Below are 16,926 nucleotides of genomic sequence, written 5' to 3'. Positions count from 1 at the left end.
TGAACAAAAATCAATCAAACGACCGAAAATATATCATAAAGATAAAGAAAAAAAGTATCATAAAACTAGAAGAAGACGTGTTATAAAAATAAAATTATTAGAACTAGAATATATATATATATATATATATATATATATATAAACAAAGATAAACAAAAATATAGACCGTCATCAACCAATACTAAGATTAATGCTTTCGTTTGTCAAACGGACTTTTATTTTTTGTACTGAACTTGGGCCGGCGTTTTCACTACGTGTTTGTTTCTGATTTAATCACGCATCTTTGGTTCACTAAAACGGCAGCTTTGTATCATGAAGCGGCAGCTTTGTATCATGAAGCGGCAGCTTTGGATCATATTTATTGAATTTTAACTTTGGCTTTTAGTAAGTTTACTCATTCTAATTTACAATCTCGAATCATTTTACTCCTAAAATTGCACAAGGTACGAGTATTTTAGAATTCAAATATAAAACAAGTGCATGTGATATAAGAATCATCAGCTTCGTCAATGGAGCCTACTGAGGGTGGAATTATACGGTCGATCTTGTTTAGCTGTGCCTTGTTTCTTGCAGCGGCGGCGGCGGCTTCCCAAGCGTTACCGGGTTGCCAAGATAAGTGCGGAGATGTGAGCATTCCGTATCCATTCGGAACGACTCGGAGCTGTTACTTGAATGAGAATTTCGCAATCACTTGCAACAAGTCTTTCAGCCCCCCTGTGCCACAGTTACTAGGCAACGACATAGTTGTCACCTATGTTGCACGGGGAAGGAAAAGGAGCCCGTTTCAAGTATCGGGTACGTTTCCGTCACGGGAATAGCTGGGATACATACCTGGGATGTGCCACGGTGACAGGGTATGGTTGATCCAATTCGGGGGCGATCAGAGTTTATTTGGGGACGTTTCGGGGACGTTCCCATGGGTAATTTTGCATTTAGCAGAACTATTTAATCAAATAAAGAAAAAGATCAAACTGACGAAACCCAGATGAGGAATTGGAGTAATCAAGTGAAAATAAGAAATTAGTTGCAGAGATTTCGGGATTTGGAATCGAAAAAAGGGCCCCAAAAAAACTGGGATTTCTTTCTGGAGAAATGATTGAGAAGAAAACAATGAAGAAAACAAAAATTAATTTTTTATTATTTTCAAATTGACCACACAAATTAATTTAGTGATTTAGAAAAAATTCTCAAATGTTAGGATTTTTAATTAGATTTAAATTAGATGTTACACCAATTTTATAATTTTAAAAAATGCTCAAATGTTAGGATGTTAATTAGAGTTAAATTAGGAGGTTAACAATGTTTGATTTGGGTTTAATATTTTTCTATACTTAATATTATGGTTTGAGTATTAAGATTTGACACTTTAATATTATGATTTGATTATAAATTTTATTATTCTAGAGTTAATATTGTGGTTTGAATCTTGAAATTTGATATTTTCATATTGTAGTTTGTTTATGGATTTTACTGTTCGAAACTTAATATTGTGGGTTGAGTCTTGATATTTGATTTTATTTATGATTTTTTATATATATTTATAATTTTAAAATTATTTTATATGACATACTCTTACCGTCCTCGTACTCTTAAATTTTAAAATTTATCGTTTCTCGTCCTCGTCCCCGTATCCGTATCGTGCAACATAGGTTGTCACTAACATATCACTTGAAGGTCAGCTGAAAATGTTGAATTATGTAGCTCAGGATTGTTACGATGCAGACGGAAGACTTGTGACGAGGATAAACTCCATGCTGTGGGCGGACATATTCACAATCTCGAATGATAAAAACAAGCTCACCGGCATCGGCTGTGACACGGAGGCAATTATCACGGCTGAACGCGAGTACATCGGTAGCGGATATTTCACTGGCTGCATCTCGTATTGCGACAAAATCGAAACTACAGTCGACCTTAATGGTTCTTGCTCGGGCATAAGGTGCTGCCAAATCTCAGTTCCTAGTGGACTTAAGAATCTTAACATATCCGTGACAAGTTTCAACAATCATACCAATGTATCTGCCTTTAATCCTTGCGGTTACGCCTTTGTTACCGACGAGAGCAAGTTCACTTCAAGCTTTAAAAGCTTTGAGGTGTTGGCCACCATGGAATCTCTTCCTTTGGTGCTCTATTGGGCGATCGGAAACGAAACTTGCACGGTAGTGAGCCTAAATCTGGTTATGCTTGTAAACAAAATAGTATCTGCTACGATCCTGTTAACAGGTCTGGTTATATCTGCAAGTGCAAGGATGGCTACTATGGGAACCCATATCTTCACAATGGTTGCCAAGGTAGATATCTATCTTATGCTCATAGGCTCTATCTACTCACAAAGATGGACGAACACAAAGATGGACGAACGTCCTTAAAATTTTTAAATTATCATATACTTTAGATATTTTCTTTATATTTTTATTGATAATATATTTTCGTCACTTAAAATTTTATAAATTCATCATCTAATAAAATTTTTAGAAGTTCGATCCTCCTAACATAAAATCATACTTCTCTCCCTGTCTACTCATATTTTACCATCTTGGGATTGATTTATTTGTTTTAATGATCTTCAGATGTTGATGAGTGCAAAGATTTGAGCCTCCACAATTGTATTTCTGAGAGTAATTGTGTTAATACATTGGGAAATTATACTTGTTATTGCTCCAAAAGTTTTCATGGCGATGGCAGAAAAGACGAACTGGCTGCACACCAAATGTACTAAATGTGGTTTGTATCTGTATCGGTTGGTGCTCGGTTCTAATTTTAACTTTTCCATATACATTTTTTAATTCCAATAAATTTCATTATATTGATTAATACAACATTTAAAATTTAAAATTTAAGGACAAACTCCAAGTTTATCTCTCAAATTATTATTTTTATTCTATTTTAGTCACCAAACTATTTTTTGTTTTAAAGTCATACATATCATTAAGTTTTGGTTTTATTTTAATCCTTAACCATTAAAAAATTAATGGTGATGCTAACGTGAGACTATGAGATAATATCAATTCGTCCTTAAAAAATAAAAAAAATGCCACGTCATCGTTATATGAAACAATGACAATGAAACTGAGTTCTCCAGCATGTGCTGCGCTAAAGATCGTGTCTAAAATATTAGCTGGTGTTTCATGGCAGTTTCGGGATTAACTGTGCTAGTTGTTATCGTGGGTTGTTCATGGTTGCTCTTCACACACAAGAGAAGAAAGCTACTCAAAATGAAAAAGAAATTCTTTCGTCAAAACGGGGGTTTACTGTTACAGCAAGAGCAAACGAGCGACAAGTCTCCACTGAAACCGTCAAGATTTTTACAGCAGAAGAGCTTCAAAACGCAACAAAAAACTACGACGAGAGCCAAATCATCGTCAAGGGAGGGTTCGGCACAGTTTACAAAGTTATCTTGAAGAAAGGAACAAAGGTATCTATCAAGAAATCCAAGGTTGTTGATCAAAGCCAAATAAAGCAGTTCATCAACGAGGTCATTATTCTCTCCCAAATAAACCATAGAAATGTGGTCAAGCTTTTAGGCCGTTGCCTGGAGACCGAGGTCCCATTGTTGGTCTATGAATTTGTTTCCAATGGCACCTTCTCCGATCACATCCACTGCAAAAACAAGGATCGTTCGATTTCATGGGAGATTCGGTTAAGTATAGCTACGGAATCAGCGCAAGTGCTGCCATATTTGCACTCTGCAGCTTCTACACCAATCATTCATAGAGATGTTAAGCCTGCAAACATATCTTGGACAACAATTACACCGCGAAAGTTTCCAATTTCGGAGCTTCTCGATTAGTTCCAATCGATCAAATGCAGTTATCAACGCTGGTGCAAGAGATACTAGGATATTTGGACCCTGAATACTTGCAGACGAGCCAAATGAATGAGAAGAGCGATGTTTATAGCTTTGGTGTAGTCCTTGTTGAGCTACTAACCAGAAAAATGGCACTTACCTTTGACGCCCCCGAAGAAGAAAGGAATTTGACTAACTATTTTCTGAAATCAATGAGAGATGGTGATTTGTTTCGGATTGTGGATGATAAAGTGGCGAAAGGAGGAGATATTGGGCAGATTAAACAAGTTGCGGAACTTGCACAGAGGTGCTTAAGAGTGAAAAGTGATGAAAGGCCTACAATGAAGGAAGTTGCAATAGAGCTCGAGGGTCTAAGAGTGAGACACCAACATCCATGGGCTGAAGTTACGGTGAATCAAGAGGAAACACCGATTATTATGTATACAAGTAATTCATTTAGTCTTTGGAAGATGCTCGAGACAGTGCATGGATATATGTTGTTTAGCATCTATTCGGTCTTCAGTGAATCAAATTGTGATTTTTATTGTTAACAAACTTTATGTCAACTATAATGACAACTATTTTCATAAGTTTTTTGTTCTTTAAAATTGTAATCAAGTTTAACTGTACAGAAAATCAGAAACCACTCCAACATTTTCTCTAAAAGAAAATCATTAAATGGTCGTTTACGTGCACAGATATTTGTTGTTTACGTTTCTAAGAAAGATATCACGACTGCCGGACGATGACCGAGACGATGACCGAAACGTGAAGGAGAAGAGGTGAACGGATGTGGTATTTATTAGTTAGGGATTTTATTTTTAGAAAACGATAAATAAAGAAAATATACTAAAAATATTATTGATGCTGATTAATAAAAAGAAAGTTATTGAACCCACACTAACTAAAATAAAAATGACCTAACAAAGTATGGCCTAACTAATAAACTATGTGTTTATTTCTAATATTCTTCCTGCTTCTCTATGTTCTTGATCTTCTTTAGAAAAAACTAGCTACCATGACTTCCGAAAAATGACGTATTCTTTCTTTCTTCATTCACCCTTGATTTTTCTTCTACTTCTTTTACATAGTGCTTAGTGCAAACACTTCATTTGAACTGTTATTTTTGTGCAAAAGAGAATTACAGAAAGCTATAAGAGATTTGTGTTTTTCACAATTCATCTCAACCTTGAGCAACATATTTATATACAATAGTGTTTCTAACTAACAACGCAGTATTCAAATAGAATGGATATGATAAAGAAAGATTGTTACTTAGATTAATGAGAATCACAACATAAACATTTGAAATTAAGTTTGTAGCATTATCCTATCATACCCCTGCAAGATGGACGGTGCTGAAGTGAGTCCAATCTTGTTGATGATAGTGACAAATTGTTGGCGCAGAGCGGTTTTGTAAGAACATCAACAAGTTGGCCACGAATGGAGACATGAGAGATTCAGAGACATCCACTTTGCACTTGCTCACAGATGAAATGGTAATCTAACGCAACATGTTTCATGCGAGAATGAAAGATCGAGTTAGCACATAGGTTCGTTGCCCCAACATTATCACAATAAATCACTAGTTGTTGTGGTATTATGACGCTAAGTTCATACAAGATGGAGAAAAACCAATGCAATTCAGTAGCTGTAGTTGCCACAGAGTGATAATCAACCTCAGTGGAACATCGAGCAACAATTTTCTCTTTCTTAGAGCTCGAAAACACGTGATTACAACCAATATAGACAATGTAAACAGTTGTAAAAGGAAAATCATCTTTGTCACTAGCCCATCCAACATCTTTGTCATATACGTTGTTGCCCGATCGTGATTCTAGTAAAAACTCCACAGTGCTTGAAATGATTTTGAAAGTGCAAAATTAACCTTGTGAATATGAGATAAACAAATAAAGAATGAAATTGAAAAGGATGTGGATGAATTTTAAGTGGTTTGCAAATGAAAGAAGTTAGGTGGTGATAACGGTTGATTGAATGTAACGAAAATGGTGAAGGATGGTTGTAGTCGGTGAGGAGGATGATAGAAATTCAAAGGATGGATTGTGACCCGTTAGCTATATATAGCTAAGAACCAACAATATAATATGATGGAATCGAGGTGGAAGAGGATGGAAAGTGACCCACTAGCTATAGGTGAGCTAGGAACCAACATTATAATAAAATGAAATGGAGGAAGACAACAAGACTATCTTGAAGCCGATAAAGTTCTACAAGAGAACAAGAATGAAAGCCACCTCTCAAAGATGTTTTATTTATTCAAAATGTGTCTCTACAAATGATCCCAAAGGTTCCTATTTATAGTATTTCTAAGAAGCATATGAAAAGACTCAAAAGATGAAAACATTATCATCAATTTAGTAATAAAATGCACTTGAATGCTTTGTCTTCTTATCTTCAAAGTTGGAAGAATATTCTAGATCATTTTGGGGATGAATATAGACAATTTGAAGCTGAATTTGGCCTTAATTTCGTCCAAGGGGTGGAAGACTCTTACTATTCCATGCTAAAAATTGTCTTAATAAGTGAATTAAATCACCCTTCATTGCATGCTCCCTTGAAGAATATGAACAACCCTTGAATTTAGATGATAACAATCAGCTATGAATGTCTTGAATGGGTGAATTAAGAGTCCTTCAATGGCTTGTCACTTGGTTGAAGTTGAAAAGACTCTCCCTTGGCTCAAACTCATCCAATTCATCCATGCATAAAATTCTCGTAACAAAATTCCAAAATGCACTGTCTTCAATAAATCGATCATATGTCAAGCCCCCGATATCAAATTAAGGTGATTCAAAAGGCGTTGAAAAACTAAGAGATAGAGGAATAATGTCCAATTTATTTCTAGAACCAAACACATCTGTATCGCATCCAGAATTGGAAGACATTCTTGCAATTGTTGAGACTGTTCAGCTTCCCTCTTGCACCTAGACACAAAAGTATGAAATGTTTAAGATTGAATAAAATAAAATAAAATAAAAACATATTTTGAAAAAATATAAAGAGCTAGTTTAATTAATGAACCAGTTTAAATGAATGAACTAGTTTAATTAGTCAACTACCTTTATTGAATGAAAGAGGATACATAAATGAAATAGCTTCTTAAAAACCTACATGCTTTGATGAACTCATACTTAAATGAAATAGCTTCATAAAAACCTACATGCTTTGATGAACTCATACTTAAATGAAGTATCATGCTTATTTATTTATGCAACTTAATGTCATGCAAATTTATTAACACTCATGCAAATTCATGAACAAGTAAAAGATAAAATCATCCCTTAAACTTGGTTGTTCCTTCTTCACATCCCAACCTTGAGTATGATGGTGGAGGTTCTTCTTTTGGATTGAAAAAGGATTTTAGAAATCTAAACTTGGCTTGAAATTCCCAGATTAAGCTCAAATAATCTTCTCGAAGCTTCTCGAAAGTAAACAACTTGCCTCGATCAAACGGTCTCAAGCATATTGCAGAAAATGAAGTAAATATTTTTTTCTTTAAAGATGAAAAGAATTACTCCCTCCCTCTTTATACTTTTTTTCTTTCTTTTGTTTTTTTGACTTTTTTTACTAACCTGGGAGAGAGAAAATGAAACGATACGCATACTGAATCGGCTAGCTCTGATGCCAAATGATATGATATCGATTATGTATTTCGAGTCATATACGTTGTTGCCCGATCGTGATTCTAGTAAAAAACTCCATAGTGCTTGAAATGATTCTGAAAGTGTAAAATTAACGTTGTGAATATGAGATAAACAAATAAAGAATGAAATTGAAAAGGATGTGGATGAATTTTAAGTGGTTTGCACATGAAAAAAGTTTGGTGGTGATAACGGTTGAATAGATGTAACGAAAATGGTGAAGGATGGGTGTAGTCAGTGAGGAGGAGGATAGAAATTCAAAGGATGGATTGTGACCCGTTAGCTATATATAGCTAAGAACCAACAATATAATATGATGGAATCGAGGTGGAAGAGAATGGAACGTGACCCACTAGCTATAGGTGAGCTAGGAACCAACGATATAATAAAATGAAATGGAGGAAGACAACAAGACTATCTTGAAGCCGATAAAGTTCTACAAGAGAACAAGAATGAAAGAAACCTCTCAAAGATGTTTTATATATTCAAAATGTGTCTCTAAAAATGACCCCAAAGGCTCATATTTATAGTATTTCTAAGAAACATATGAAAAGACTCAAAATATGAAAACATTATCATCAATTTAGTAATAAAATGCACTTGAATGCTTTTTCTTCTTATCTTCAAAGTTGGATGAATATTCTAGATAATTTTGGGGATGAATCTAGACAATTTGAAGCTGAATTTGGCCTTAATTTCGTCCAAGGGGTGGAAGACTCTTGCTATTCCATGCTGAAAATTGTCTTAATAAGTTAATTAAATCACCCTTCATTGCATGCTCCCTTGAAGAATATGAACAACCCTTGAATTTAGATGATAACAATCATCTTTGAATTTCTTGAATGGGTGAATTAAGAGTCCTTCAATGGCTTTTCATTTGGCTGAAGTTGAAAAGACTCTCCCTTGGCTCAAACTCATCCTATTCATCCATGCATAAAATTCCCGTAACAAAATTCCAGCCCGCACTATCTTCAATAAATCGATCATATCTCAAGCTCCCTATATCGATTAAGGTGATTCAAAGGCATTGAAAAACTAAGAGATAGAGGAATAATTTCCAATTGATTTATGAACCAAACACATCTGTATCGCATCCAGAATTGGAAGACATTCTGACTGACATTCTTGCAACTGTCGAGACTGTTCAGCTTCCCTCTTGCACCTAGACACAAAGTAAGAAATGTTTAAGCTTGAATAAAATAAAATAAAAAAAAACATGTTATGAAAAATATAAAGAGCTAGTTTAATTAATGAACCAGTTTAAATGAATGAACTAGTTTAATTAGTCAACTACCTTTATTGAAAGAAAGAGGATACTTAAATGAAATAGCTTCATAAAATCTGCATGCTTTGATGAACTCATACCTAAATGAAGTAGCATGCTTATTTATTTATGTAACTTAATGTCATGCAAATTTATTAACACTCATGCAAATTCATGAACAAGTATAAGATAAAATCCTCCCTTAAACTTGGTTGTTCTTTCTTCACGTCCCAACCTTGAGTATGATGGTGGAGGTTCTTCTTTTGGATTGAAAAAGGCTTTTAGAAATCTAAACTTGGCTTGAAATTCCCAGATTAAGTTCAAATAATCTTCTTGAAGCTTCTCGAATGTAAACAACTTGCCTCGATCAAACGGTCTTAAGCATATTGCAGAAAATGATGTAAGGCGCATAGTCGGGATCACATCATTCCCTCCCTCTTTAAGGTGATTCGTCATCGAATCAAAAATATCAATAAAAGAACAAACTTCATTGGAAAACAAGAAAGAATCTTTACTATAGGTAGAATAATTCAATTTCGTTCCTCGCCCTTGAGAAAGATTCATCTCCAAATTGCAAACATCATTGTAGAAATTGTCTTCATTATTAAGCAAAAAAAAGTCTTCTCCATAGATGGAGAAGTCCGTTTGAATTCCTCGTAGTGGCTTTTCAACTTCTAAAGTCTTATGTGTGATGCTTACAATTTTGGATTGATAGGAATTTGAAAAGTCTCATTCACTGGAAAATGTTATCTTGTTTGTCTCTTTGTCTTCTATGTCCTCCTTTATCAAATCATTATTGATGTCAACTCTTTGTGTTCGAATCATACCACTAAAAAATGAATCAATATTAGAAGTAGATAAGTTGACAACAAATGAAATGGGAATATAAAACCATGAATGATGCTTGATGATCTTGATTGGTGGTTGCTGCTTGATGTATTTGATGATGAAAAACTTCATTGGATATTCTATGGAAATATAATCTAGGCATTATTGATGTTTGATTATCTCCATGACTAGTGATGAGTTTGGAATGTCCTTTGAAGTGTTCTCATTATTCTGCAATGATAAACCAAGACTATGAGGAAAAAAAAGGTTAGTGTAAGATGAAATTTCCTTATCCTCTTATTTTCGACATTTTTTCTTTTCGCTTCCAAGTTTTTCAACTATACTTTCAATCTTTTTAGCTCCAATTTCTTTTTCTTCGCTCTCAATGTCTTTTGCAACCCTCGTTTCTTCTTCTTTTTTGCAAACACTTTTTTTTCGTAGTTGTTCTTGCAATTTTTTTTCTTTGACAAAATTATCAAAACACACTGGAAGACGAGCTAGACTTTCTAGATTGAAAGATGCAAAATTCCTTGGCTCACTTTTCATTGAACTTTTGACATTGCTTATTGTTAGAAAATTGGGGTCCTCCTTGTAAGATCTTCTGCTACAATTGGGTGTAGAACTAGAAAAGGAATGAGTGTCATCTCTCCTTTTTAGTTGTGTTTAGATCTTCGTTGCATGTGTTTGTGAACAAGAAGGTTGTCCTATCATTCGCTCCAATTTCTTTGTGATTGGGTTGAGGTGCTTTTGAAACAAACTAATTATCTCTCGTGTCATGGCTTGCATTTGCAGGTTTGCTTCAACGTTACCAGTAACTTGAGAATTGATCCCCAATGATGAGACATAATTAGTAAAAAAAATAACCTCACAAAAAAAAACCTCCAAGAAAAGTCACTCCCACTCGTGTTTCACTCGGGATGACTTTTACCCTTAATGATAACCCTTGGCTTTTACCACTCGTGCTTTGATTTGAAGTCCTTTTGGGAACTTCCTCAAGTCTTACAAGGTCTAGTGAACTTCGGCTGAAACAATTGTAGCTTGGTAGTAAGGATAGTAAAAAGAAATTGGCTACAAGGAAAGAGATGGTAACTAATGTAACAAAATTGAATAATTGAATATAAAGATGAAGTAAATATATTTTTTCTTTAAAGATGAAAAGAATTACTCCCTCCCTCAATAAACTTTTTTTCTTTCTTTTTTTTTTGACTTTTTTTACTAACCTGGGAGAGAGAAAATGAAACGATATGCATACTGAATTGGCTAGCTCTGATGCCAAATGATATGATCTCGATTATGTGTTTCGAGTCATATACGTTGTTGCCCGATCGTGATTCTAGTAAGAAACTAAATGATTCTGAAAGTGCAAAATTAACGTTGTGAATATGATATAAACAAATAAAAAATGAAATTGAAAAGGATGTGGATGAATTTTAAGTGGTTTGCACATGAAAAAAGTTTGGTGGTGATAACGGTTGAATGGATGTAACGAAAATGGTGAAGGATGGGTGTAGTCAGTGAGGAGGAGGATAGAAATTCAAAGGATGGATTGTGACCCGTTAGCTATATATAGCTAAGAACCAACAATATAATATGATGGAATCGAGGTGGAAGAGGATGGAACGTGACCCACTAGCTATAGGTGAGCTAGGAACCAACGATATAATAAAATGAAATGGAGGAAGACAACAAGACTATCTTGAAGCCGATAAAGTTCTACAAGAGAACAAGAATGAAAGAAACCTCTCAAAGATGTTTTTTATATTCAAAATGTGTCTCTAAAAATGACCCCAAAGGCTCATATTTATAGTATTTCTAAGAAACATATGAAAAGACTCAATATGAAAACATTATCATCAATTTAGTAATAAAATGCACTTGAATGCTTTTTCTTCTTATCTTCAAAGTTGGATGAATATTCTAGATAATTTTGGGGATGAATCTAGACAATTTGAAGCTTAATTTGGCCTTAATTTCGTCCAAGGGGTGGAAGACTCTTGCTATTCCATGCTGAAAATTGTCTTAATAAGTTAATTAAATCACCCTTCATTGCATGCTCCCTTGAAGAATATGAACAACCCTTGAATTTAGATGATAACAATCATCTTTGAATTTCTTGAATGGGTGAATTAAGAGTCCTTCAATGGCTTTTCATTTGGCTGAAGTTGAAAAGACTCTCCCTTGGCTCAAACTCATCCTATTCATCCATGCATAAAATTCCCGTAACAAAATTCCAGCCCGCACTATCTTCAATAAATCGATCATATCTCAAGCTCCCTATATCGAATTAAGGTGATTCAAAAGGCATTGAAAAACTAAGAGATAGAGGAATAATTTCCAATTGATTTATAGAACCAAACACATCTGTATCGCATCCAGAATTGGAAGACATTCTGACTGACATTCTTGCAACTGTCGAGACTGTTCAGCTTCCCTCTTGCACCTAGACACAAAAGTAAGAAATGTTTAAGCTTGAATAAAATAAAATAAAATAAAAACATGTTATGAAAAAATATAAAGAGCTAGTTTAATTAATGAACCAGTTTAAATGAATGAACTAGTTTAATTAGTCAACTACCTTTATTGAAAGAAAGAGGATACTTAAATGAAATAGCTTCATAAAAATCTGCATGCTTTGATGAACTCATACCTAAATGAAGTAGCATGCTTATTTATTTATGTAACTTAATGTCATGCAAATTTATTAACACTCATGCAAATTCATGAACAAGTATAAGATAAAATCCTCCCTTAAACTTGGTTGTTCTTTCTTCACGTCCCAACCTTGAGTATGATGGTGGAGGTTCTTCTTTTGGATTGAAAAAGGCTTTTAGAAATCTAAACTTGGCTTGAAATTCCCAGATTAAGTTCAAATAATCTTTTTGAAGCTTCTCGAATGTAAACAACTTGCCTCGATCAAACGGTCTCAAACATATTGCAGAAAATGATGTAAGGCGCATAGTCGGGATCACATCATTCCCTCCCTCTTTAAGGTGATTCGTCATCGAATCAAAAATATCAATAAAAGAACAAACTTCATTGGAAAACAAGAAAGAATCTTTACTATAGGTAGAATAATTCAATTTCGTTCCTCACCCTTGAGAAAGATTCATCTCCAAATTGCAAACATCATTGTAGAAATTGTCTTCATTATTAAGAAAAAAAAGTCTTCTCCATAGATGGAGAAGTCCGTTTGAATTCCTCGTAGTGGGTTTCCAACTTCTAAAGTCTTATGTTTGATTCTTACAATTTTGGATTGATAGGAATTTGAAAAGTCTCATTCACTGGAAAATGTTATCTTGTTTGTCTCTTTGTCTTCTATATCCTCCTTTATCAAATCATTATTGATGTCAACTCTTTGTGTTCGAATCATACCACTAAAAAATGAATCAATATTAGAAGTAGATAAATTGACAACAAATTAAATGGGAATATAAAACCATGAATGATGCTTGATGATCTTGATTGGTGGTTGTTGCTTGATGTATTTGATGATGAAAAACTTCATTGGATATTCTATGGAAATATAATCTAGGCATTATTGATGTTTGATTATCTCCATGACTAGTGATGAGTTTGGAATGTCCTTTGAAGTGTTCTCATTATTCTGCAATGATAAACCAAGACTATGAGGAAAAGAAAGGTTAGTGTAAGATGAAATTTCCTTATCCTCTTATTTTTGACATTTTTTCTTTTCGCTTCCAAGTTTTTCAACTATACTTTCAATCTTTTTAGCTCCAATTTCTTTTTCTTCGCTCTCAATGTCTTTTGCAACCCTCGTTTCTTCTTCTTTTTTGCAAACACTTTTTTTTTCATAGTTGTTCTTGCAATTTTTTTTCTTTGACAAAATTATCAAAACACACTGGAAGACGAGCTTGACTTTCTAGATTGGAAGATGCAAAATTCCTTGGCTCACTTTTCGTTGAACTTTTGACATTGCTTCTTGTTAGAAAATTGAGGTCCTCCTTGTAAGATCTTCTGCTACAATTGGGTGTAGAACTAGAAAAGGAATGAGTGTCATCTCTCCTTTTTAGTTGTGTTTAGATCTTCGTTGCATGTGTTTGTGAACAAGAAGGTTGTCCTATCATTCGCTCCAATTTCTTTGTGATTGGGTTGAGGTGCTTTTGAAACAAACTAATTATCTCTCGTGTCATGGCTTGCATTTGCAGGTTTGCTTCAACGTTACCAGTAACTTGAGAATTGATCCCCAATGATGAGACATAATTAGTAAAAAAAATAACCTCACAAAAAAAAACCTCACCAAACACTCCAAGAAAAGTCACTCCCACTCGTGTTTCACTCGGGATGACTTTTACCCTTAATGATAACTCTTGGCTTTTACCACTCGTGCTTTGATTTGAAGTCCTTTTGGGAACTTCCTCAAGTCTTACAAGGTCTAGTGAACTTCAGCTGAAACAATTGTAGCTTGGTAATAAGGATAGTGAAAAGAAATTGGCTACAAGGAAAGAGATGGTAACTAATGTAACAAAATTGAATAATTGAATATAAAGATGAAGTAAATATATTTTTTCTTTAAAGATGAAAAGAATTACTCCCTCCCTCAATAAACATTTTTTCTTTCTTTTTTTCTTTTTTGACTTTTTTTACTAACCCGGGAGAGAGAAAATGAAACGATACGCATACTGAATTGGCTAGCTCTGATGCCAAATGATATGATCTCGATTATGTGTTTCGAGTCATATACGTTGTTGCCCGATCGTGATTCTAGTAAGAAACTAAATGATTCTGAAAGTGCAAAATTAACGTTGTGAATATGATATAAACAAATAAAAAATGAAATTGAAAAGGATGTGGATGAATTTTAAGTGGTTTGCACATGAAAAAAGTTTGGTGGTGATAACGGTTGAATGGATGTAACGAAAATGGTGAAGGATGGGTGTAGTCAGTGAGGAGGAGGATAGAAATTCAAAGGATGGATTGTGACCCGTTAGCTATATATAGCTAAGAACCAACAATATAATATGATGGAATCGAGGTGGAAGAGGATGGAACGTGACCCACTAGCTATAGGTGAGCTAGGAACCAACGATATAATAAAATGAAATGGAGGAAGACAACAAGACTATCTTGAAGCCGATAAAGTTCTACAAGAGAACAAGAATGAAAGCAACCTCTCAAAGATGTTTTATATATTCAAAATGTGTCTCTAAAAATGACCCCAAAGGCTCATATTTATAGTATTTCTAAGAAACATATGAAAAGACTCAATATGAAAACATTATCATCAATTTAGTAATAAAATGCACTTGAATGCTTTTTCTTCTTATCTTCAAAGTTGGATGAATATTCTAGATAATTTTGGGGATGAATCTAGACAATTTGAAGCTTAATTTGGCCTTAATTTCGTCCAAGGGGTGGAAGACTCTTGCTATTCCATGCTGAAAATTGTCTTAATAAGTTAATTAAATCACCCTTCATTGCATGCTCCCTTGAAGAATATGAACAACCCTTGAATTTAGATGATAACAATCATCTTTGAATTTCTTGAATGGGTGAATTAAGAGTCCTTCAATGGCTTTTCATTTGGCTGAAGTTGAAAAGACTCTCCCTTGGCTCAAACTCATCCTATTCATCCATGCATAAAATTCCCGTAACAAAATTCCAGCCCGCACTATCTTCAATAAATCGATCATATCTCAAGCTCCCGATATCGAATTAAGGTGATTCAAAAGGCGTTGAAAAACTAAGAGATAGAGGAATAATTTCCAATTGATTTATAGAACCAAACACATCTGTATCGCATCCAGAATTGGAAGACATTCTGACTGACATTCTTGCAACTGTTGAGACTGTTCAGCTTCCCTCTTGCACCTAGACACAAAAGTAAGAAATGTTTAAGCTTGAATAAAATAAAATAAAATAAAAACATGTTATGAAAAAATATAAAGAGCTAGTTTAATTAATGAACCAGTTTAAATGAATGAACTAGTTTAATTAGTCAACTACCTTTATTGAAAGAAAGAGGATACTTAAATGAAATAGCTTCATAAAAATCTGCATGCTTTGATGAACTCATACCTAAATGAAGTAGCATGCTTATTTATTTATGTAACTTAATGTCATGCAAATTTATTAACACTCATGCAAATTCATGAACAAGTATAAGATAAAATCCTCCCTTAAACTTGGTTGTTCTTTCTTCACGTCCCAACCTTGAGTATGATGGTGGAGGTTCTTCTTTTGGATTGAAAAAGGCTTTTAGAAATCTAAACTTGGCTTGAAATTCCCAGATTAAGTTCAAATAATCTTCTTGAAGCTTCTCGAATGTAAACAACTTGCCTCGATCAAACGGTCTCAAGCATATTGCAGAAAATGATGTAAGGCGCATAGTCGGGATCACATCATTCCCTCCCTCTTTAAGGTGATTCATCATCGAATCAAAAATATCAATAAAAGAACAAACTTCATTGGAAAACAAGAAAGAATCTTTACTATAGGTAGAATAATTCAATTTCGTTCCTCGCCCTTGAGAAAGATTCATCTCCAAATTGCAAACATCATTGTAGAAATTGTCTTCATTATTAAGAAAAAAAAGTCTTCTCCATAGATGGAGAAGTCCGTTTGAATTCCTCGTAGAGGCTTTCCAACTTCTAAAGTCTTATGTGTGATGCTTACAATTTTGGATTGATAGGAATTTGAAAAGTCTCATTCACTGGAAAATGTTATCTTGTTTGTCTCTTTGTCTTCTATGTCCTCCTTTATCAAATCATTATTGATGTCAACTCTTTGTGTTCGAATCATACCACTAAAAAATGAATCAATATTAGAAGTAGATAAATTGACAACAAATGAAATGGGTATATAAAACCATGAATGATGCTTGATGATCTTGATTGGTGGTTGTTGCTTGATGTATTTGATGATGAAAAACTTCATTGGATATTCTATGGAAATATAATCTAGGCATTATTGATGTTTGATTATCTCCATGACTAGTGATGAGTTTGGATTTTCTTTTGAAGTGTTCTCATTATTCTGCAATGATAAACCAAGACTATGAGGAAAAGAAAGGTTAGCGTGAGATGAAATTTCATTATCCTCTTATTTTCGACATTTTTTCTTTTCGCTTCCAAGTTTTTCAACTATACTTTCAATCTTTTTAGCTCCAATTTCTTTTTCTTCGCTTTCAATATCTTTTGCAACCCTCGTTTCTTCTTCTATTTTGCAAACACTTTTTTTTCGTACTTGTTCTTGCAATTTTGTTTCTTTGACAAAATTATCAAAACACACTGGAAGACGAGCTAGACTTTCTGGATTGAAAGATGCAAAATTCCTTGGCTCACTTTTCGTTGAACTTTTGACATTGCTTCTTGTTAGAAAATTGGGGTCCTCCTTGTAAGATCTTCTGCTATAATTGGGTGTAGAAC

At 34.1% G+C, this 16,926-nt stretch overlaps 1 pseudogene; it reads left to right on the top strand.

Annotated features, from left to right (window-relative positions):
* The first annotated feature begins 509 nt into the window (after window positions 1-509).
* LOC120147325 lies at window positions 510-4,536 on the top strand (annotated as a pseudogene).
* Window positions 4,537-16,926: the final 12,390 nt, after the last annotated feature.

Source organism: Hibiscus syriacus, unplaced genomic scaffold (assembly GCF_006381635.1).
Source record: "Hibiscus syriacus cultivar Baekdansim isolate YM2019G1 unplaced genomic scaffold, ASM638163v2 tig00002511_pilon, whole genome shotgun sequence".
NCBI lineage: Eukaryota > Viridiplantae > Streptophyta > Magnoliopsida > Malvales > Malvaceae > Hibiscus > Hibiscus syriacus.
This window is presented reverse-complemented; position numbering and strand designations above follow the sequence as displayed.